This window comes from Mustela nivalis, assembly GCF_964662115.1.
Source record: "Mustela nivalis genome assembly, chromosome: 18".
Lineage (NCBI taxonomy): Eukaryota > Metazoa > Chordata > Mammalia > Carnivora > Mustelidae > Mustela > Mustela nivalis.
In genome coordinates this window covers 57,121,563-57,141,800 of record NC_139037.1, presented here as the reverse complement: position 1 = coordinate 57,141,800, position 20,238 = coordinate 57,121,563, and the positions used below count along the sequence as shown (strand labels likewise).

Genomic DNA, 20,238 nt, shown 5'->3' with positions numbered 1-20,238 from the left:
TCATGAAATTCGGGTCGGGGACCTCTAGCTGGAACAGCATGTAAGGCAATAGTGGGAGACCCTGTGTTTGGAAGAATGCTGCAGAGAATTTCCTCGGGGCTTTCTTTCCTTTTTTTTTTCCCCTTAAACTGTGAAGATTTGCTTATGTTCTGTGTGAGTTTAACCATGTTTCAGTTTATATGCCAGTCCTTTCTCTTTAGCCTTGGCTTGGGCTGCTGTGGCCAGGCAAAAGCTGATTTTGATGAGGTTGAACTCATTGGTGTTTCTCTCAAGATCTCCACATTGTGAGTCAGGGTCAGACCTCTTCTCTACACCCAGGTTCCACAGACATCCCGACAGGCTTTCTTCCCACATTTGTGCAATTTTGTGCTTTCCATCTGGATCTCAGGTCTGTTTGGAGTTTATTCCGGTACGTGGGGTGTTCTCTTTCCGAGTGACTACTAGAGGAATTTTTTAAATGAAAAGAGAAACCACTTCAGGAGATGCTGTGAGGGATGTGAGGAAACATCAGCATGACGGAGCCGGGGTGGTGGGGCAGGAAGGACAGGGGAGGAGAGGGACTGTTAGGGGAAGGTCTTAGTATGTCCGTAAGGTTTTTTGTTTTAAGATTTTATTTATTTATTTGACAGAGAGATCACCAAGTAGGCAGAGAGGCAGGCAGAGCCCGGTTGGGGGAAGCAGGCTCCCTGCTGAGCAGAGAGCCCGATGCGGGGCTCGATCCTAGGACTCTGAGACCATGACCTGAGCCGAAGGCAGAGGCCTAACCCACTGAACCACTCAGCCTCCCCTCAATACATCCATTAATTTTAAAGAACTCAGTAGGGACAGACCTGTATGAGCTTGGGTCTGAGGTTCAACGCAATTGACCAACCACAGAAACAACCAACGTCTAAATTCTGAAAGGGAGTTTGGCCAAGAGATGTCTGTGAAAACAGGAAATTAAGAAGCAGGGCTGCAGATGCTGGGATGTAGGAACCCACCCTGGTTAGAGTTTAGGTCAGGGTCACCAAGCTAGGGTCATGGGAGGTGCACAGAGGTGGCAGAGCGGGGAGACACGGAGATCAGATGTAGACACCATGTTGCAGAATCTGGTCAAAGGCCACTGGAAGGTCTAGGGTCTGAGTAGGAGCAAATGTAGGGGTCCCCAGAGTCTGGGCATGAATGAGGGGCCCTAAGATACCTCACTACCTGAGGAGGGCCTGCTGGAGAAACAGGAGAGATCTTAGAAGCCTCCCACCCCCACTGGCCGTGATGGACCCAGGCAGCTGCCCTACTGGACAGAGCCGACATTCGGAGGTACACGGACTGGGGGTCTTGGGTCACAGCGTGTCACCCCATCTTACAAATGAGGGGATGGGCACGGAGGCAGCCAGCCACCTGCCTGAGAACACCGCCAGGAAGTGGATCCTGACCCGGGAAATGAAAACCTTTGATGCGAATGCGAAGAGCAGAACATCTGGGGGGAAGCTTTTGACCCTTTCAGCAAACAAAAGAGATGTCATTTTCAGGGAAGTGCCTCAGTAAAGGGAGTGACTTTTTCCTACTGCACCTGATTGATCCGAATCCTCATGATCTGTATTGGGCTCCAACTCCCAATTTTAACAAAGCCTGGATCAATGTATTCGGGGACGGCGAGGGTGGGGGGGTCTCTTGCACAGCTGCCCCATGACTCCTGTGGGCCGGTTTCTCCCCAGAGACTAAAGCTGGTTCCAAGACACTGGCTGCTGGGTCCCCAGGTGGCAGGGCGCACACCTTCCTCCTTCCCTTCCTTACTGTTAGTGCTCCTGACCTCCCTCCCTCAGTTCTCTCTAGCTCCCTCCTCGTTCCCAGGCTCCAAAGCCCTGATTCTAAAATAGTTGCAGGCACATGAAAGGGAGGGAGGTGGGCACTGCACCACTGTCAACACGCACAGGCAAACAGGATTTAAACGAGAGGAAAAGGCGAGAACCCTGCAGTCTGGGAACAAGATTTGTTTCTACATTTGGGGGCACAAAATGATTATTACCCAGAAGTTGGGAACGAGCAGGTTAACAATTGCAGGATATTTAGGATTTCCCGGAAAAGCTTGAGAGTTCAGCTGCGGAGTGTTTTGGGGGGAGGCTGTGCCCTTGGCACCTGCAGTGACGCCCCACAGTCAGCCCGGGCTGGCTCCGGTCCTTCATCGATCTAGATTCTGTCTGTCTGTCTGTGCTGTCGGCCACAGCCACATCTGTGCCCACCGACACCTGCCTCCCCTGCTAGCTGCGTGGGTGCCTATCCTCAGCCACCGCCGGGTCTGCAGCCAGAGCCTATTTTGATCTGGATCCACAGTGATCCTCCTGCCACCTTCAGGCCCGTCTTTGTTCCTGTCCCACGGCGGGACAGGAACCCCACGAGCTGACAGATCCCCACGAGCTGGGGGCGTAAAGCAACAGAAACAATTTATTATTTTTTTTCTTCTGCTCCCAATGCTGGAGGCCAGAGATTCAAAATCAAAGTAGCAGCAGGGCCACATTGCATCCCAGGGCTCTAGGGGACCATCTGCTTGTCTCCCCCGACTCCCAGGGGCTCCTGGCATTTCGTGGCTCCCACCTCTGCCTCTTCCCCACCCCCCCCTTCGCTGTGCCTCTTCTCTCATGATGGCGCTTGTCATTGGATTTAGCCCTGACTCGGATAATCCAGGATGATCTCATCTCGAAATCTTTTATTACATTTGCAAAGACTTTTACTCCACGTGAGGTCCCCAGGGAAGTTTCTAGGGGTTGGGTTAGGATGTGGACACATTTTGGGGGGCTGTCATTCACCCCACCATAACATCTATGCCTCTTTCCATCTATAGCGGCTTCTACATCCTTATCTCTATCCTCATATAGATCTACAGCTGTATCTGTATGTCTAACCACATCCCTATCTCTGTGCATATCCCTAACTGCCTCTATCTGTATCTATGTAACCAAGATTATAAGGATACGATCAAATCACAAGAGGAATTCTCTTACTCTGGGTGGAAGCATCCTAGCCGATTTTTACTGTGCATGATTTTGTCTTTCTCTAAGTCGTTTCAAAGAGCATAGAATAGTTTCGTAATAAAAAAGAAGAAATCTATCACCATGTTGAGGAATACAGGGAAATCTTCACAGTGCGTAAAGCCAGCCTTATTACCCTCTCCTTCCAAGCCGCGGCCTCCTCCTTCTCTCCTTCCTCCTCTCTTGCCCACCTGGGCGTGGTTTGTGGAAGACCCCGTACCAGCTTCTCATCAGAGCAACTTTACCGCAGGGGCCCACAGTCTGAACCCTTCGTGAGCTCTACAGGTTCCGATCCAAGCGAACCTCTTGCCACAGTTTATTATAGTAACTAGAAAACACCTTTCTCATTAGAAAATATAATCTGGGGGAGCCTGGGTGGCTCAGTGGGTTAAGCCTCTGCCTTCAGCTCAGGTCATGATCTATCCCAGGGTCCTGGGATAGACCCCTGCATCGGGCTCTCTGCTCAGCAGGGAGCCTGCTTCCTCCTCTCCCTCTGCCTGCCTCTCTACCTACTTGTGATATCTGTCTGTCAAATAAATAAATAAACAAAATCTTAAAAAAAAAAAAAAGGAAAAAGAAAATATAATCCGTGCCCAGCTGCCTGCCAACATTGCTGCGGAGTCCTCCCCTGCCTGTATGTATGTGCATGTCACTCCTCCCACCACTAGAGGCAGCCTCCTTCCTACCCTTGAGGCCCACAGGGCCTTGAGACTCCTTTTGACCAAGAGTGCTGTGGGGGACACTGTGTCTGTGTGGGGCTCGGGCTCTACTCTTGAAAACTTGGAAGGAAAGAGAGGCCATCTGGCGGGGAACCAGCCCAGGTGTCCTGGCCCCTAACGCCAGCTGACAACAGCCGCAGGTGAGACCAACGGAGGACTCAGCCAGTGACCCCAACTGCAGTGGGGGTAGTAATTGGATAAAGTAAATGTGATGATAATAATCATCACTGAGGCCAAAAACTATGACAGGTGGTTATAACAGGACAGAGTTGAAGCTGGTGACCCCCCCCCACCATGCGAGCCCCCCAGCCCCGGAAAGGGATGCCCCTAACATTTCGATGTAGGTTCTTCCAGATTTCTTTCTCCTATGCTCGTACATGTAATTAAAAAACTAACAGGAATATGTTACAATCTACAAAGTAAGCATCTTGGCATTATTTTTGTCTATCAGGAAAATTGTCCAAAATGACTTTATTAATAGACTGTAGCGGGAATAAGAATTATGGCAAAGTTCTCCTCTTGGCTGCCAGGAGGATTGCTGAGCCTTTCATAGCTGTGAAAATCAAACCCAGATTCACAAGCTTAACACATTTATGCCGAGTTCCTTTAACACTTGGTCCGCAAGGTCCGCAGGGCAGGAGCTCTCTTTGGAGCACCTCCCCCAAAATGTCTGAACCCGGGGCGGGGGGAGTATCTGTGCCCTAAATACAGAAAGAAACTAGCAAAATTGAAGTTAGCTAATGCTTCTTTCAACGTCTCGACAGTGAGTCAAGTTGAGTAACTGTTAAATAAGCCTACATGTCTCTACATTTGAAAACAATGTAGGTTAGCTTTGTCTACATTCACAAGGATTCTTGCGAGGGCAGGATGAGTGCAGAGAAAATGCAGCAACATTTAAATTAAAACGCTGCTGTGGGGGGCTCCTGGGTGGCTCAGTGAGTTAAGCGTCTGCCTTCGGCTCAGTTTATGATCTCAGGTTCGCTGGCTCGAGCCTGCACTGAGGTCCCTGCTCGGTGGGAAGCCTGCTTCTCCCTCTCCCTCTGCCCCCTCCCCTGCTCGTGCTCTCTCTCTCAAGTAAATAAATCTTTAAAAATAAAATTTGAAAAGAATGCTGCTGGGAAAACCGTCTGGCAGTTTACCCCACAAGTAAAACAGAGTTACCCCGTGGGACAGCCTAAATTGCATCCCCTCCAAGTTCTTATGTTAAAACCCCATCCGCCCGCCCCCCGCCCCCATTACCTCCAAATGTGAGCGAACTCGGACACAAAGAGGTGGTTACATGAGGTCAGTAGGATGTGTCCATAGGACACAGAGGCACACAGAGGAAAGGCCAGGTGAAGACAGCGAGACAAGGAGAGAGGCCTCGGAAAAAGTCCCCTTGAGGGGCGCCTGGGTGGCTCAGTGGATTAAGCCTCTGCCTTCAGCTCAGGTCATGATCTCAGGGTCCTGGGATTGAGCCCCGCATTGGGCTCTCTGCTCAGCAAGGAGCCTGCCCTCCTCTCTCTCTGCCTGCCTCTCTGCCTACTTGTGCACACTGTCAAATAAATAAATAAAATCTTAAAAAAAAAAAATAAAAAATGAAGAAGAAGAAGTCACCTCAGCCCCAGATCCCAGACTTGGAGCCTCCAGAATGATGAGAAAATGCCTTTCTGTTGTTGAAGCCACCCAGTCTGTGGTAAGCTGTGATCAGGCAGCCTGAGCAGACTAATACCCGCTATGACCCAGCAGTCCTGTCCTAGATCTCTACCCAAGCGAAATGAAAACATCTGTCTGCACAAAAACCTGTACATGAACACTCACCACAGCATTATTTGTAATTGTCAAAATACAGAAACAACCCTATGTACATCCACTGATGAATGGGTAACCCCAGTGGGGCAGACCCAGGAAATGGGAGTATTATTTGGCCATAAAAATAAACAAAGAACTAACACGCACTACAACATGATTAAACCTTTAAAACATTATGCTAAGTTGGGGCACCTGGGTGGCTCAGTCCGTTGAGCGTCTGACTCTTGGTTTCGGCTCAGGTTGTGATCGCAGGGTCGTGGGATCAAGCCCCGCACTGGGCTCCACACTCAGCGGGAAGTCTGCTTGAGAGTCTCTCTCTCCCTCTGTCCCTCCCCTCACTCACATTCTCTCTTTCTCTAAGATCTTTAAAGAAAATGGTATACTAAGTCAAAGAAGCTAGTCGCAAAGGACCACTTACTCTCAATCTGTCTGTATGAGCTTTCCAGAACAGAGAAATCCATAGAGACAGGAAGCAGGTAAGTGCTTATCAGGAGCTGGGAGAGCAGAGGGAGGGGACGAGGTGGGGACTGGCTGCTAACCAGAATGCGGTTTCTTTTGGGGCCATGAAAACGTTAAAAAATTGATTGTGGTGATGTTGCACGACTCTGTGAATGTCCTCAAAGCCACTGAACCGTGTGCTTTAAATCGGTGAATTGCATGGTATGTTCATTGTATCTCAATAAAACCATTACTGAAAAAAAAAGGAAGGAAGGAAGTGGGGGGAGAGGGAGGGAGGGAGGAAGGAAAAAGGAAAAGAGAAAAATAAAAGAGAAAGTTGGTCAAGGCACAGCTCTAAATGTCCTGATAAGAAATCAGCTCTGAGGTGGCACCTGGGTGGCTCAGTGGGTTAAGCTGCTGCCTTCAGCTCAGGTCATGATCCCGGGGTCCTTGGATCTAGCCCCGCATCGGGCTCTCTGCTCAGCAGGGAGCCTGCTTCCTCCTCTCTCTCTCTCTCTCTGCCTGCCTCTCTGCCTACTTGTGATCTCTGTCTGTCAAATAAATAAATAAAATCTTAAAAAAAAAAAAAAGAAATCAACTCTGAGATGTGCCTGGTATAAGGGCAAAACACAAGGAGTAGGAAGGTGTGTGGAGTGTGATGCCATTTACATGGCAGAAAGAAGATACCACTTGTACAAGTGTGTGTTCCTGTGTGTAACCCTCTGGAAGGACACACAAGACAGCTGGAGGGTTCCCTTGCTCCCCTGATCCCCTGATCCCCTGCTCACCCTTAGCCCTTTCCCTTGACCTTGGCTTAATCACTGCAGGTCTTTGGTCAGAGCAAGCTTCTCCTGCTCCATCTATCTGGGGGATTTCCTTTCTGCTAAGGATTGTGTCCGGTGCTTCTGTCCCCCTTTAAGTTAAGTAAGAACATTTATAGTAAATGAAAGTCACCCGGGATGGTGGACTTCAAGCTTTATTTTCTTTTTGTGCCCCCTAAAAAAGTATTTTTGAAAACCTATCTTCCGGGGCGCCTGGGTGGCTCAGTGGGTTAAAGGCTCTGCCTTCGGCTCAGGTCATGATCCCAGGGTCCTGGGATTGAGCCCCACATCAGGCTCTCTGCTCAGCAACGAGCCTGCTTCCCTTCCTCTCCCTCTGCCTGCCTCTCTGCCTACTGTGATCCCTGTCTCTCTGTCAAATAAATAAATAAAATCTTAAAAAAAAAAAAAAAGAAAGAAAACCTATCTTCCAGGGTGCCTGGGTGGCTCAATTGGTTAGGTACCCGACCTACTCTTGGTGTTAGCTCAGGTCATGGTCTCAGGGTTGTAGGACTGAGCCCCACGTTGGGCTCAGTAATAAATAAAACCATCTTCCCATCACATCTAAATATTTTCATCGTATGAGTTGAAAGGTTTTTTTTTTTTAATTAGGGGGAGAAAATGCATACATCTTCTAAATAACTTGACAGGCCGTTGGCTAAGAAGGTTGGCTGCCGTTGATTGATACGAGTGCCTGCACTAGATCTCTTCCCCCATAACTCATTTATCCCCAGTTGACAGATCAGTGCTTTGGGACACGGCCTGTGATTTTTAATGGTCATGGAACAGTCCGTGGAGTTGACAGGTAGTAATTAAACAGCTCATTGTGTGATTAACATTGTCAGCTCAAACCAGACCTATCTTCCTGTCAATGGTGTCTCTCAATGGTGGGTGCTCTCTTGGATGGATGGATGGATGGTTGGACAAACTGATAGAAGAATGAATGAATCACTGAGCAAATGAATGAATGGGAAGGATGATGATGCTGAAGGCTGACTGACATAGTAGTTAAGAGTTTGGGGTTTTGGGCTCCTGGGTGGCTCAGTTATTAAGCAGCTGCCTTTGGCTCAGGTCATGATCCCAGGGTCCTGGGATCGAGCCCTGCATCGGGCTCCCCGCTCAGTGGGAAGCCTGCTTCTTCCTCTCCCACTCCCCCACTTGTTTCCTCTCTCTCTCTCTCTGTCAAATAAATAAATAAAATCTTAAAAAAAAAAAAAAGAGTTTGGGGTTTGAGGTATGAGAGACCAATGACTTCCTGTCCTTCTACTTCCTAGCTTGTGGGACTTGGCAAGGTCCCCCAAGACCTCCCCACCAAGCCCCAGATTTCTTATCTGGAAAATGGGTACCTTAATAGCATTATCCAGCTTTCTCATTTCTCCAGCCTCACAGGTGTAAATCAGTAGCTTGTTGTTACTTGCCTTCGTATATCTCTAATTTCAATTATTTTTGAGCATCTAATCAGGTGCAGATGAGCCTTTGCGCTGCTCTCGCTTCCACACTGCCTGTTCGGGTTCTCGCCCATTTTTCTCTTGTATTTGCCTTCTTTTTCTCCCTGATTTGCATGAATACTATGTACATTTCTCATCATGTGTTCCCAACATGTGGCAATTTGCAGTGCTCCTCTTCCATTCTCTGTGTCTTTACTTTGTCTATGATGATGTGTTAACAGAAACCCTTTAAAAATCCTTTCCAGCTTGGGGTACCTGGGTGGCTCCGTTGGTTGGGCATCTGCCTTCGGCTCTGGTCATGATCTCAGGGTCCTGGGATCAAGTGCTATGTTGGACTCCTTGTACTGGGGGGAGTCTGCTTCTCCTTTCCCCCCTGCTCATGCTCTTTCTCTCACTCTCAAATAAACAAAGTCCTTAAAATAAATAAATAAATAAATAAGTAAATAACCAAGCCTCTTTCCAGCTTTCGATCTGTAACTGACAACATTGTGCAAGTTTGAGGCTTAGCGTGGGATGATCTGGTATGTGTATATACTGTGAAGCCATTACCCCAATAAGGTTAGTTAACACACATAGTTACCATTTATTTTATCGTGAGTGTGTAGTGAAAACTTAAGAGCTGCTCTCTTAGAAACCCTTAATTTTGATTTAATCAGATTCACTTGGATTTTGCCTGATGGTTTATATTTTTGAAGTTTTGTTTAAGATGTACTCTGTGCTTAGCCCAAACCCACAAGTTCATCAGGATAGCTCCCTACACCCTAGTCTGAGCTGGATGGGTTGCACGCGCGCGCGCGTGTAGTTTTTTTGTTTTACGTAGAGCTCTAGACCTCATTTTTGTGCATAGCAGTGTGAATTAGACATTGTTTTCGTTTCCTATATATATTTACTCAGCTTTTCGTGAACCGTCTGTGCTTTTCAAATAAAAACCTGCTCTGACAGTCACCTGTTTATATGTCAAAAAACACCAGCGCCGGGTTTCCCAAGCCATGAGCGATTTTAAATTTTTTATTGAAACACAGCGACATCTGCCGGACGCTTTGATAGCTCAGGTAGCTCACAGCCGTCCCCCTTTGAAGCTGGCCTTTTGATGACGTCATAGCTTCATGAATTTGCAATTTCGCGGGTGACAGACAATAAAAAGCGAACCCCACGCAAAAATACATACGAGACAGAATGAAGGCAATGGTTCTTAATTTGATCCCAAGGTTTGAGAAGTTGTGCAGTGCCCAACAGGCACACATATCCCATTAGTAAATAATTATGCTTATTTGTGAATGAAGGGGCACCTGGGTGGCTCAGTCAGTTAAGTGTCTGGGTGATCAAGCTCATGTGGGGCTCCACCTGCGTCTGCAACCATGCTTTGCCCCTCTTCAGCTTCATGCAACTTCTTTGCCTGTAAGAGGGGGAACTATAGAAGCTATGGAAATTCATGACAAAAGTTCATGTAAACGTCTTAGACCACTCCTGGCATGTCGTTGGCAGGCCATAGATGTCGGGTTTAGAAAATTATTTATTTAATGAGCCAAAATGGAGTCACTCGACACTCATATTTCTACCAATGACTTTTTTCTCCACTAACTCATATTATGTGGACACTTTTTCCAGGATGGACCTAGATTCTTCTTTTCAATAGCTGTGCAGTTTGCTGTTACTTCCTTTTTCTTCACTCTGCATCCTTCAGGTTTTTGGGTTTTGAGGGATTTTTAAAGATATTTTTAAAAAAACAAATTTCTGCACCCAATGCAGGGCTCGAACTCACAACCCAGAAAACAAGAGCCCTATGTGCTACTGGCTGAGGCAGCCAGGCGCCCCTACTTTGGAGTCTTCTAAAAATAAACTTCAGGGTGCCTGGGTGGCTCAGTGGGTTAAAGCCTCTGCCTTCCGCTCAGGTCATGATCCCAGAGTCCTGGGATGGAGCCCCGCATAGCATCGGGCTCTCTGCTTAGCCGGGAGCCTGCTTCCCCGCCCCCTGCCTGCCTCTCTGCCTACTTGTGATCTCTCCCTGTCAAATAAATAAATAAAATCTTTAAAAAATAAAAAATAAATAAACTTCAGAGAAGTCAAGCTTCCCTGGGCTCCCTTGAACCTTTGATGTAGACCTACAAAGGATTACCTTTCCTCCTCCTAAAATCGGCTCCCATTCTCCCCTCAGACCCTCAACCATTAGTTACTTCTGCAGGGAAGGACTTCGATTTCCTCCTCCCAGCTGTAGTGTTAATCAGCAGCTAAGGCTAGAAACGTGCCCAACGGTGGCTCACAGGCCCTGTTGGGGGTTGGGCGGAGGGGGAGGGATGCCTGGCTGGAGACCCTGTTTCCCAGCATTGGCCCCCATTATCAAGGGGACCAGCACCTTGTCACCATTTTTTTCTTTGGGGAACCTTGGCAAACAACAGAGCAAGGAGCCGTGAAGTCACAGAGGCCAGGAGTGGGGAGCCTGCTGTGTGACTTAGGAAAACTAAACAATCGTTCTGAGCCTTGCTTTCCTCAGCTACCTTGATTAGGTTGTTGATGTAGAGATCAGGTGTGTGGAGCACTTAGCAGGGGGCTGGCAGGCAGCAGGGCTGAAATTAAGAAAGGTTGATGAAGTTGTTATTCCTTTCTGGATGCCAGAGATGGAATCTTTGAATTAGGTATTTGTTGGGTCAGAGCGCCCTCTGGTGGGCACAGAAAACTACAAGGGAAAGGAATATGCAACCAAAATCTAAACGGAGAATGAATCCATTTTTAAATTCAACGCACTTCCTTGAAGCCCTTCTACATGCTGGATGGTGCTGGAATCCAGCACCCTGGATGAATGAGGGATCCCCTGAACCCTCATTCCTCCCTCCGGCCGTTCTAAAATCTGGCTGCACATTCGAATCTCCCGGATCCCCTTGCCTTGCCTGGATGGGCCGAAGGGCTGGGACAGGGTCAGTTCAGGTGGTGGGGGCTGGGGTGGGAGGGCGGGAGGGGGCTGGTACGGGGACACCAGGACCTCAGTCCTGAGGATTCGGTCTACACCCCCACGGAGGACTAACGGTGGTAATAAGAGGGGCCCTGGGGTCAGACCTCTGTTAGAGCTCTTCTTCGGCACCTCTCTGAGCCTCAGTTTCATCATCCAGGAAATGGGGATGGAAACCTGCCTCTGTCCTGTTCTCCAGGGTCAGCCCCAGAAAGGCGCCGGGCCTGGCTTCCACCAGTTGGTGAGAAAGGGGGGAAACCTGCGGGAGCTGAGCTAGGAAGGAGGGTTTAGATAAATCTAAGCCCATGACGGTCCTGGACCCCGCCTCCTGCGGCTCACAGTTCAGAGCCTGAGACATTAGTGATAGCCCAGAGGGGGCCCCTTGAGGGGAGGGGGGTCCAGGCACTTTAAGCTGGAATGAGACCAGGGAGGACTACAGGCCAGATCTTTTCAGACCTCTGAGGCCATGATGAGGAGCTGGGCTCTGTCCTGAGGGCACTGGGGAGCCATGGCAGGTTCTGAGCTGGGGAGGGACAGTGTCAGATTTATGCTGTTGGAATGTGGTGACACTGGGGAGTGGGACCAGGAATGAGGCTCCTGGACAGGATGAGTGGGTCCTGGGGGTGGGGCAGAATGAAGCCCAGGGCTCCACAGAGAGGGGGGGTGGTCTCCAGTCGGATTGCCCCACCCCACTCCCCAGGTGTCATGTGTGTGATGCTCAAAGGTGTGTGTGTCCCTGTGTATGTGTATCTGGGTGGGCTGGAAGTAGGTGTGAGTTCGTGAGTGTGCCTCGGTGTGTGTTAGAATGTGTGGGTTGTGACCAAGTGTGTATGAGTGTGTGGGTTGCAGTGAGTCTGTGTTTGTGAGCACGTTAGTGTGCAATAGTGTCATTGTGACACAGGCTGACACGAGCCTATGCCATACCCTGAAGCTACGAAACCTCCTGGCATCTTTTTATTTTTATTTTTTTAAATATTTTTATTTATTTGACAGAGAGAGATACAGCGAGAGAGGGGACACAAGCAGGGGGAGTGGGAGAGGGAGAAGCAGGCTCCCCGCCAAGCAGGGAGCCCGATTCGGGGCTAGACCCCAGGACTCTAGGCTCATGACCTGAGCGGAAGGCAGAGGCTCAAGGCCTGAGCCACCCAGGCGCCCCACGAAACTTCCCGGTGTCTTTGCACGGAACATCACCCGGAGCTGACGCCCCGAGCAGATTCCCAAAGTTTGGCTGTCATCCTCAGCGTAATACCCGCAAGCTGGTGACCCCCAAGTACAGGGTCCCTAACTTAAGTGGCCTAAAACAAATAAACACCAAACAAATAGAAACAAACATAAAAGTACACCCCACGTGAGGACAGGAAACCACAAAGCCGAAGAGTGGGTGAGAGATGATCTCAGCCCACAGCTGCTCTTTCACGAAATCCGTGCTTAGATTTATCTAAACCCTCCTTCCTAGCTCAGCTCCCGCAGGTTTCCCCCCTTTCTCACCAACTGGTGGAAGCCAGGCCCGGCGCCTTTCTGGGGCTGACCCTGGAGAACAGGACAGAGGCAGGTTTCCATCCCCATTTCCCGGATGATGAAACTGAGGCTCAGAGAGGCGTGGAAGAGCCCTAACGGAGGTCTGACCCCAGGGCCCCTCTTATTACCGCCACTAGTCCTGAGTAGGGGGGTGTAGACCGAATCCTCAGGACTGAGGTCCTGGTGTCCCCGCACCAGCCCCCTCCCGCCCCCTGTCACCCCCACCCGTCCCCCACCACTTGAGCTGACCCTGTCCCAGCCCTTCGGCCCGTTCAGGCAAGGCAAGGGGCTCCGGGAGACTCGAGTGTGTAGCCATATTTTAGAATGGCCGGAGGGAGGAATGAGGGTTCGTGGATCTAAGGCGACCCCCTCCCGCCGCCACCCACCCACCGGATTGCGAGATCCGGGGCGCTGTCTACGCAAGTTGTGGTCCCCAGAATACCCACCAGAGGGCGCTCCAGGACCGCGGCTGAGGACGCGCCGACCCGGAGGCTTAAACTGCCGGGATCCGTTCAGCTCTGAAAGGGGCAGGGGAGAGGGGGGTGGTTGGGATTGAACACTAATTGCAAAAACAACACGATTTCTTATACAGTTCTTCCTATATTCCAAGCACTGTTTGAAGTGCTCCAGTTGTTTTTTAAAATGTGTTCTAATTTTTTAGTTGCAATATACGTAACACAAAATTTACCTTCCGAGCCATTTTTTAAAAAGATTTTATTTATTTATTTGACAGAGAGACAGATCACAAGCAGGCAGAGAGGCAGGCAGAGAGAGAGAGAGAGGGAAGCAGGCTCCCCGCTGAGCAGAGAGCCCGATGCGGGGCCATTCCAGGACCCTGAGATCATGACCTGAGCCGAAGGCAGAGGCTTTAACCCACTGAGCCACCCAGGCGCTCTTCCGAGCCATTTTTAACTGTACAGCTCGCTGGTCTTGACCCCGCCCGCTGTGTTGTGCGACCATCACCACCATCCATCTCCAGAACTCTCCGATTGTAAATCTCGACTATACCTATTGAACAATAACTCCCCATTCTCCCTGTTCCCCCCCCCCCCCATCCCCAGCCAACCACCACTAGACTTTGTGATTTATCTTGTCTTTATGATTTTGACTACTCTAAGGACCTCCTAGAACGGAAGCATTTGTCTTTTTGTGACTGGCTGATTGCACTTAACATAAAGTCCTCAAGCTTCATCCCATTCTAGCATGTTGCAGAATTAACTTCTTGTTGAGGCTGAATAATATTCCATTGCGCGGATATAACACAGTTTGCTAATACAGACATTGGTGGAGGAACACTTAGGTTCCTGCCGTGTTTTAGCGATGTCGCTCGGGTTTTTTTTTAGCACAACTCTGGGTTCTTATTGTTTACATTCTGCACAAGAGGAAGCAGACACAGAGAAGGTAGATGACTTGCTTAGGGTCACACAGCGCAGAAATCTGAAGGCAGGCGGTCCTCTCTGACCCAAACTACATCTGTGTGACTCCAGAATCTGGCATGTTTCTCCCTTGTGGTCTCCCAAACCTCTGGCGGGGCAGATCAGGAGGACCCTGAGTCACCGGGCAGAGTCCCGAGCGCCACCCTGCGGATGAGCCTCGCTGCTGGGGGCTGGTGGGAAGGAAGTCCAGCGCAGCCTGGGTCGTGCTCTAAGCCTGAGCACTCCACACTCTCCCATCTTCCTGAGCACCCTAAGAGAATGTGATCCCTGTTTTGGGGTGAGTGCATGGAGACCCCGAGAGGTCAGTAACCAGCCAAGGTCATAAGGAGGATGGGCAGAGAGTGGGAGTGAGCCCAGGCAGCTCCACTCCAGATACCTGCAGCCACACTGCATTGTTTCGGCATTTCACCTTGCCCGCCTCCCCCCTCCACATAAGAATGGGGTGCCTAAAATACCCCCATCTATTTCCCTCCCCCAAGCCCAGGCAGGCGCTCTCCCCCTCCGTCTGTGTCCTGTCGACATTCTCTTTGATGACAGCCAGGGACTGCTGGGCTGGTGCAGATAAACGCTGGTTTGGAGTTGAAGTCGCTGTTTCCTGGGGCTACCACCTTAATAATCCTGCTGAGCCGACAGCTCCAGAAGGATCCACAGGCTGAATCTGGGGACGAGGCCCTGCAGGCACCATTTACACCCTCCTGGCCTTAAAAATGGTGAACATGCTTGCTGTCATCTCCAGGTCAGGTGCTCACGCTGGGGTCCAGAGGTCAGAGACAGTTGTGTGTCCCCTGCTGGAGCCGGACAGACTCCGGGTCTTTTCCGCCAGCCTCCACCAGAGGGCGCACTGCGGAGCATTGACTCCAAAATGACCGCTCCACTTCCTCCCCTGCACACAGAGCCTCTCAAGGGGTGGAGTCTGTTTCCCCTCCCCTTGGGTTTAGGCAGGCCTTACGACTCGGTTTCACTAGGAAGTCAATTCCAAGGCAATCACTCCCTTCCTCAAACTCTCTAACGTTTCCCAGGTTTCTAAAGGTCAAATCAGAAGTCTTCGTAAATGGTTAGACATGCTCTGTCCAATACCACTGGGGAATTGGGACAATTTAAAATTAAATTTAATTGATTGAATTGATTAAATGTAAGATTGAACATCCATTTTCCCAGCATATCAGTCACCTTAGAGATGTTCCAACGCTGCATGGACACGTTAGCTACCATTCCAGTACAAGTATAGGACATCGCCACCATCACAGAAAGTTCTCTGAAACAACGCTGCTGTGGTTCCTCTGTCGCTGTTTTCTCTGTCTCACCGCCCAACACTCCCTCATGCCTTCAGATTCCCAGATCTCCTTGTCTTTCAGGGAACACTGGGAGCCCATTCTTGCCTCAGGGCCTTTGCACTTGCTGTTCCCAGGCTTGGAGTGCTCTCCCTAGGATATTTGCATAACTCCACCCTTCACTTCATCCCAGTCTTTGTTCAACTGTCCCACTCCTCGGGGAGGGCTTCCCTGACCACCCGATTTAAATGTGACCCTTCCCTCACACCCCTACTTTTTCTTTCTTTCTTTTTTTTTTTTTTTTTTTAAGATTTTTAAATTTATTTATCAGAGAAAGAGAGAAAGAGCACAGGCAGACAGAATGGCAGGCAGAGGCAGAGGGAGAAGCAGGCTCCCTGCCCAGCAAGGAGCCCGATGTGGGACTCGATTCCAGGACGCTGGGATCATGACCTGAGCAGAAGGCAGCTGCTTAACCAACTGAGCCACCCAGGCGTCCTGCACACACCTACTTTTTCAAGCTCTGATGGATTGTCACCTGCCACAGTAATTTGTTTGCAGATGACCCGCTGATGACACGGTTATTGCAGGTCCAAGGGCAGAAGGGAGGGTCAGGTTGTCCCAGGATGAGGAGCGCGCAAGTTGCTCCCGCCCCGGGAAGTGCTACCGCCAGAGCCCGGGCCGCTGCGCCCCAGAGCTTCCACCAAGCAGCGGCAGTCCCCGAGCAGGGACCCGGGAGCGCCAGCCCACGTCCCCGCCGCCGACACCACAGGCCGAGCAGCTTCGGGAGAGCGTCCCCCGCCTCTCGTTGTCCGACCGGACCGCCACCGCGCAGCAAGCATCCGAGGGTCGGGTCCGGGGGTGGGCAACAGTGGGGCGAGGAGCCGCGGAAGCTCTCGGGCGCTGCGCGGCGAGGCAGAGCCGCCCCCGGGACCCGGGCTGGGGTCTCCCTGTCCCCCGCCGCGTCCCCCGCGCCAGCACGGTGTTCGCGCACCGTGGCGGCCCAGACTCTAGCTGCTCCACGACCGACCGACAGACCAAATGAGAGAGAACAGGGGAGATGCTGGAAAGCTACGCCCGCCGGGAGAGAGGAAGGCCCCGCCGAGCCCCGCGCAGGCCCCGGGACCGCAGGCTGGTCTCCCCGGAGTCCGGCGGGCGCCGCAGCCCCGAGGACACCGAGCCGAGCGCCCGCGGCCCGGACGGCGGGAGGAGGCAGCGCCCGGGCAGAGGCGGGACGGACTGGGCCGGCCGGGGACGGACTGGGCCGGCCGCTGGCGCGGCGGCCCGAGGGACACCCACCCACGCGGACCCTCGCGGGGCGCCGTGGGGGCAGAGGCACTGAGGAGACGCTTTTGGGGCAGGGCGCGCGGTGGCGCGACCCGGGGAGGCTGTGGGGCGAGCCGTCCGCAGGACAGGATTTGCCAGCCTCGCCCATTTCGGGGGGGCTCGAGGACGCCCCCACGGAGAGGTGACCTTTGAGCGGAGACCCCAAGAAGGGAGGGCTGGGGCAGCGGGATGGCCGCAATGAGGCCGCGGAACGGTTCAGGCCCGTGATCCTAGGAGACATTAACGAGTGCCACCTCCCATGCTCTTTGCGTCCCTGTGGAGTCTTTGGGTGACGAGATTGCGTTTGGGTTGTGGGTGTCTTTATTTGATTCTGTGCATCAAATAGGGTTGGGGGAATAGGAGGAAGGCAGGTTTTCACTCCCATTTCCCAGATGAGGAAAGTGAGGCTCAGGGAGGCGGGAAAGGGACCTCGAACTTGGCTTTGTCCTCCTGCAGGGCTCCCTCGCATAAACCCTTACCCAAGCTCGCCCCGAAATCCCAGGCCCAACCTGTCCCGTCCCGTCCCCTCGGTCCGGTCTAATCTCGGGACTCCTGCGAATGGGGTCGGATCGAAACTTATAGAAAGAAGATCGAGGACTCCAGGGCTCGCCGAAGCCGCTGGCTACCCCCACCACCACTCGAAGAGGGGAGAAAGCCCGCACCAACTGCGGCCCCCGAGGTTCCCACCAGGGGGAGCTCCAGGACCGCTCGTGAAAGGCGCGCCGGAGAGGCTCCAGCCCTGGGCGCAGGATGCCTCGGGCACTGGCCCAGGGCCTCCCAGGCCCAAAGCTCCACCTCTGAACGTCAGGCTGTGGAAAATGGACGTTTCTGTAGGACAGCGGTCCTTCGTGTGGGGTCCTGGAATCAGCTTGATAGACATGCATGTTCTCGAGCCCACCCCACACCTAGGGAGTCACTGGGCGTTGGGAGCCAGCAGTCTGCGTTTTAGAAGGCCTTGCAATGGGTTCTTCTGCACGACCAGCTTGAGAGAGGTCTGCTGCGGGGTCTGAGTATCTCCTGGAGCCCTGGGGTAGCGCTTGTGAGTCCCGGGGTAGGGGGTCTTATCGGAATCACCCTGCAAGCCTCCAGGCTCTGGGAGCCCCAGCCACCCCTCCAGCACTTGTATGAGAATCTCTGAGCCTGCAGGCTGGGCAGGGGTGTTGGAAAGCTCCCGGGCCATTCCACAGACCAGCCAGGATTGACAACCCTGTCCCGTGGGCCCCCCATCAGGGCTGAGATGTCCCAGGAAGTTCTGGCCGCCTCTGACGTACAATGGGAGTAGGACCAGGAGAGATGAGGTCTGCGTGGGCTGATTTATCTCCAACACATTACGTCTTCTTCCATCCTCTCCGCAGTCTTGGGAGGAAAGCTCTATAATGATCCACTCTTGAGATGAGAAATTGCAGGCACAGAGAGGCTAAGTAAGCAGCTGAAAGACACACAGCTTGTAAGGGGTGGTGCCTGGGGGTGATCAAATCCCTCCTCAGCCTGCCCCCCTCCTGGTTTTGTTTTTCAGCACATCACCATGGAGCCTGAGTTGGGGTCCCCACCTGTCATGGGGCGGCATCTCTCCTCTCCCTATCTGTGTTTACTGTTTTTCTCCTTGGTGATGGTGATGGGCAGCTGGACTGTTCCAGATAAAGGATGATTTCCATTTCCCAAGGCTTCCTCCCTGAAAATCCTGGCACATTTGAAATCACAACCCTGGAGAAGTCAACCGGCTGCATTTGGGGGACTGAGCCCTTCAGGGTTAACCCCGCCTTGGATTAAAAACAGTATTGAAAGCCCTGGCGTCATCTTACATTACCAAGGGGCCTCACTGGACAGATGCTCAGGCTGGGAACTCTGAGGATAGAAAGGCGGAGAAGGTTGTGTCCACTCAAGGGAGGCATAGACTGAGACTCTGTAGAAAACAACTTTGAAGTCTCAGAGCCATGTGAGTGTATGTGTGTGGTTGTGATTGTGTGTGTGTTGCTACTCTCTGTGTGGTTTGAGGGGTGGGGGGAGAAGGGAGAGAAAGAACAGCTTCCTCTTCAGGGAGAAGAGTTTCAAGAGTAGCAAGGCTGGGCTCCTGTGATCAAAGGACAGGAAGACACACTCAGCTGGCTTTGAGCAGGGCTTGCTGGGAAATGCCATAGTGTGTGTTCCTGGCTGAGTCCCTGGGGGCAGGGGCAGCGGTCCCCCTCCCTGCTTTCTGAAATCTTCTCCGGTGGTGTCTCCCACCATCTCTGCTTCTCCCACAATCTCCCACCCTGCAGATTCCCAAGCAGGTGAGGTCTCCTTAGGCAGTGGCTGGTGGCACCCCGCCACCCCATCCCGGAGCCTCTGTGGACAACTCCAGAGATGTCCCCAGTGCACAGAGGGTTAACCTAGGGGGCTGGGGGGTGGGGGTGCTGCACATTCCAAAAAAAAAAAAAAAAAAGCCCAAGAACCAGACTGGTCTCCTGGGAGGGAACTGCTAAGCCCTTGGAATGTCCCTTTAAGGGTGTCTTTGCTTACCTGGGGACTCTGGCTGGCCAGGGCATCTACTCCAACATGATTTATGCTGAACATCTGCTTCTGCCACCAGCCTCCCTCCATCAGTCTGACCTCTGGAGGGGATGAAGGCGGCCTGGGTGCTCCGTGCCTGGGGGAACAACTCCCAGAAAAACCCTGGATCGCAAGGCTCCGGTAACTCTCCAGGCTCCCTCTTATACCCACCAGAAAAGCCAGGATCGCTTTGCTTTTTGAAAATGGCGCCGACTTCATTAACAAAATGAAGACGTGTCAAAACATGTCGAGCTCGCCGGAAATGGTGGTATGTTTTGATCAGCTACATTTAACAGATGAGGGCTCTGATACTCACAGCCGGTCAGGTGATGCGATCACCCTGAAACAGACAACAGGGGGCTCAGGAAAGAGGAAGGATTTCTGGTGCATCGCAGGATGGCCCAGGCCTTGGGTCTTGAGCATCCAGATGGCTTACTTCTGAGACCGAAAGTCCACCTGGAAATGCCCATTGATTGGAGGGGGTAGCCGTCTGTGGGTTCCACGCAGCCTGCATAGTTTCTAAGGGGTCATTTTTAGTAAATGCAGTGAAAGGCTGAAAAAGTTGTAATAGGATCTCCTTTGTTGGTCAAAGAATAAGATACCCCAGGGGCACCTGGCTGACTCAGTCAGGGGAGCACGCAACTCTTGACATTGGGGTCCGAGTTCGAGCCCCGTGTTGAGGGGTAGAGTTTACTTAATAAAAAAAAATTTTTTTTTAAATACCCCCAAATAACCTTTGTATCTGTGTATGTGTCCACAGCAGGCTTTGCTGAACAAAGAGGAATGTGAAAGTTGAGTCGGAGTTCAAGAGGTAGGGGCAGGAGCACAGCCAAATACTGACTTGGTGACTCGGCTTTGTGACCTCTCTGGGCCTCAGTGTCCTCATCTGTAAAATGGAGGTAATAAGATCTGCCTTGCAGAGTACACGTAAAAGGCTTCTAACAGCTCCTGGCACAAGCAGCGTTCAGTACAAGGTGTGGGGCGTTAACCTGGTTGTG

General features: G+C 51.7%; 1 long non-coding RNA gene across 1 annotated transcript; it reads left to right on the top strand.

Annotated features, from left to right (window-relative positions):
* Nucleotides 1-17,504: 17,504 nt before the first annotated feature.
* Nucleotides 17,505-18,495, top strand: LOC309853011. Its single transcript, XR_014305492.1, has 2 exons — nt 17,505-17,750; nt 18,228-18,495. It is a non-coding gene; the product is annotated as an uncharacterized lncRNA (long non-coding RNA).
* The last annotated feature ends 1,743 nt before the right edge of the window (nt 18,496-20,238 follow it).